This window comes from Archocentrus centrarchus, chromosome 18, assembly GCF_007364275.1.
Source record: "Archocentrus centrarchus isolate MPI-CPG fArcCen1 chromosome 18, fArcCen1, whole genome shotgun sequence".
Classification (NCBI taxonomy): Eukaryota; Metazoa; Chordata; class Actinopteri; order Cichliformes; family Cichlidae; genus Archocentrus; species Archocentrus centrarchus.
Genome location: NC_044363.1, coordinates 10,103,232 through 10,107,352, shown reverse-complemented (window position 1 = coordinate 10,107,352; position 4,121 = coordinate 10,103,232). Strand labels below are relative to the sequence as shown.

Below are 4,121 nucleotides of genomic sequence, written 5' to 3'. Positions count from 1 at the left end.
TAACAGATGACCTCACTACTGATTTCTGTACTTGCATTTTAAGCCTTCAACTTTGCCTTCGAGGCTGTAAGCTTTATGTATAATATAGAAAACAATCTGAGATAACTCTTGTTGTGAACTGAGTTGAATTTAAATCTAAGTAAACTCCAATAGTAGGGGATCTGGACATAATATTCAAAACTGGTTTGACTTTGACTTAATACAACAAACCTAGAGACCATGAAGTTGAATCTTTGGAAAGAAGAATCTCAATAAAGAGGATTTAATGTTTCAGCTCCAGAAACATGGTTGCCCCAATGAATGTGACTTCATCTTCCAACCAGACCTGTGATGTTGTCGACACGTCAGCCAACCCTTTCTTTATGCTGTTCTACAGTCTGGTGTTTGTGGTAAGTTTCAGATCTTCACATTGTGCTCTGTTAGAAACTGCTTAAAGTTTCCTGGTGCATGTACCAAAGTCCTGCTCTGTCCATCCTCTCTGTGTCTCTTCAGGTGGGTTTATCCCTCAATGGCTTCATCATGAGTTTTTATTTTTATCGAGCTCAGCAGCGGGCATCAAACAGCTTGATGGTCTACCTGAAGAACCTGACAGCTGCTGACTTCCTGCTCTGCCTCTGTCTGCCACTTCGTATCACCCACTATGGTACCACGTCATTCATCATTCAAAGACTCTACTGCAGCTTTGGAGCTTCTGCCTTCTTCCTCAACATGTACACCAGCATCGTCTTCATGGGGTACATCGCTGCCAGCAGGTAAGAAACCTTTACTGATTTTACACTTCTCTTCATGACAATGTTAAACAGATTAATGGGTTAACTCCAAACCTGCCCTCTGGGTGAAGTTGTCTACTGCTCCATTTCTCTTCTTTCTTCAGGTATCTGAAGATCGTTTATCCTTCAGGAACTCACATCCTGCAGACAGTACGAGCTGCCCACATCATCTCCATGGTCACCTGGGTTTGTTTCCTGACTCCAACAATTGCATTCATCATCCTTTGTTTCAACACCCAGATACCTCTGGGTCACTGTAGTTGTCTCTTTAGTGTAGTAGTCAGCCAGCTTCATAAAATCATCCACATCGTTGCTGCCATCATCTTCCTGCTAGTCTTTGTATCCCTGGTCTTCTTCTACTACAGCACCTCCCGCAGGGTGTTCCTGGCACAGCAGAGGCAGCTGACCTCCTCTGGCTCTGAGAAGCTTGTGAAGTCTCGTAGGAACATGTTGGTTCTTGTGAGCATCTTCTGTGTTTGCTTTGTCCCCGTTCACCTGGTTCAACTTCCCTTTGCTTTTCTGAGGAGTAGCTGCTCTATGGGTCAGGTGTTTTACTACCTGAAGGAGGTGACCACCATGGTGTCAGTTGTCAATGTCTGTCTGGACCCTCTCGTTTACTTTTTCCTCTGTAAGACCTTTCGGGCCCAGGTGAGAATGGCATCCAGGAGGACCAACATCCAACAAAAAAACATGGAGAGTGAGAGCAGCAAGGAGCAGCTGGACAATGTTACAGCAACAGCATCGAGTCAAACCAGTGAGCCGTAAGGAAAAGTTAAACATTTTATAAAATCTACAGATTTGATTTTGTTTTGAGAGTCAGATGAGACTATAAATGATTTTTCACAACAAAACAAACAGTAAACATTCTCTGGTCCTGGAACTACCTTGCCGTCATTTGAGTAATTGTTCAGTTTCCTCTTCATTGTCTTCTATTCACAGAGATGGCTGTGATATAGTGTTGCTGTTGTTAAAGATCGCACTGCCTTGTAGCAGTGTGTCAGTGTTTCTGGTGGGAGGTTTTACTGGCCCATATCTTAAGTTCAGCTTGTACCAGTTTCTATAACAAGGGCTTGGCATGCTGCCATATGTCTGCAGTCTAGTTAGATGCGATTGAGTCTCTCCACTTTATTTCTGTCTCCTGTTGTCTTGCCTCCTCTTTCTTGACTCCCAGCTTTTCAGCTGGGAGAGTGAAAGTAGTATTGTTGTGAGTGAAGTAGATTAACACCCACAAAGACAACACCTAATAAGCACTGAAGGTTAGAGTATAAAATGCAATTTAAGTCTGTGCCCCTCATGCATCTTATGATGTAATTGTGAGACTGGAATCATTAACACTTTTACTACCACAGGGGTTGCCGGTGACCCCTGTGGTAGTAAAGGGGTTACTAGAAATGGCAAGAGACCTCCTGACTAGCTGATCCCATGACATATTACCAGAGATGTATAGTAACGAAGTAGAACTACTTAAGTACTGTACTTAAGTACTAAAATGCAGTATCTGTACTTTATTGGAGTACATATTTTTTCCCCTACTTTCACTTTTACTCCACTATATATTTTTGATTAATTTAATACTTTTACTCCGATACATTTTTCACGTGCTGAATCGTTACTCGTTACTATTATGAAAACGTTATTAATCATCCCCAAGTCATAGTATCAATGCCAGAGTGGTAGATGGCGCTGTCACGGTTTATGAAGCTGGCTCATCATTGGGCGATTTGAGCGATCAAGCCTATAAAAAAAACGCAGGCTTCGTCTCCGCCTTTTGCACTGTTGCTTGCGAGTATTGAGAACAAAACGCGTCAGCTTACTGTCCGATATCGAGATGGATGACGTCCCAGGAACACCTTGTCCAGGTTTGTCTTTTAGCTGCTCTGTGGACTGCCCCTCTGGCCTTTTGAGATGTTTTATTTGTGTTTGTTTTTTTGTAAACACTTGTATGGCCTTTTATCATTGTACTCCAGCTTCAGCCAAATACATTGTGCCTTTCATATGTTTGAAATAATATAAACAATGATAATCAAACTTTTGACTGCCTTTCTTTAATATACACAGTACTTGTACTTTTACTTGTACTTGTACTTTCGGTACTTGAGTAGCAATTTTTGAAATACTTCTACTTGCAATACTTAAGTACCAAAAAAATTGAGTACTTCTGTACTTCCACTTGAGTATGGTGTTGAAAGAACACTTCAACCTTTACTCAAGTCAATTTTTTTATATAGTACTTGTACTTCTACTCCACTCCTCTACTCCAGTACTTTATACATCTCTGCATATTACAGCTGTCAAAAACACACGATAGGATTATAAAGTGATAACATCGCACAGCAACATAATTGAGTCATATAATGGTAAATGGACTAGTTCTTATATAGCCCTTTTCTACTCTGACTGAGCACTCAAAGCACAACACGATTTACATTTACCCAATCACACCCATTTCATACAAGCACTTCCATTTGGAACTAAGCTAAGTGCTTTTATTGTCTAACATTCACACTCCAACGCTTGCATTGGAGTGCTCTCCAATGCAAGCGTTGGAGTGTGGGGTTCAGCAGCCCGGAGCAGCCAGGAATCAAACTACCAACCTTCCGATTAGTAGGTGACCTGCTCTACCTCCTGAGCTACAGCCACCCTCATAATGGCAGCACAGTAAATTAACAAACCAAAAATCAATCAAGTCCTTCATCCAAAAACATTAGTTTTAGACCAAATATTTTGTAGGGGTCACAGGGGGGTTGTTTCCAGGTTCCAAAGAACATGTTAACCACAGCACGTTGTGCAAGTATGCTGTGGCTAACAGTGTTAAATGCAGTGCCATGGCATGCTTGTGTACATTGTTCTAATTTTATTTTAAAAGTAGAAAATTAATAGGATACTTTTAGGAAACCAAGCAGTTGAATTGTGTAGTATGGAAATCAAACACATCCCTGCAAGTAGCCGACCAGCCTCCTTGTGTTTCCTCATACTGTCTTTCTACAACTGTTTACAACTATATTTTAACACAATAAAAATTGACATTTGACAATTCAATATTTTGCATTATTTTACATATTTATTGCTGAGTCACCTTGAACACTCACCAGCATTCATTAGGTGAATGTAGGCTGTTAGATCATTGTTTATCTCACAATGACGAGTGTGACGCATTCACAGCTATTTATTCTGGAGGAGGCTGTAAAAATCTGTGAAAGGAGTCTGATATAGGTTGCTGAGTCAGTGATGCGAGCTTCTGTCCAATACCAAAGTGAGTTTTTGAGGATTTGCAGAACTTTTCTAATGGTAAGCACTGCTGTTAGCTACTATTAACTATTGTTAGCCAACTGAAAGTTGTATTGTTGTGAG

General features: G+C 40.8%; 1 pseudogene; it reads left to right on the top strand.

Moving 5' to 3' along the window:
* The first annotated feature begins 284 nt into the window (after positions 1–284).
* Positions 285–1,471, top strand: LOC115796989 (P2Y purinoceptor 14-like; annotated as a pseudogene).
* Positions 1,472–4,121: the final 2,650 nt, after the last annotated feature.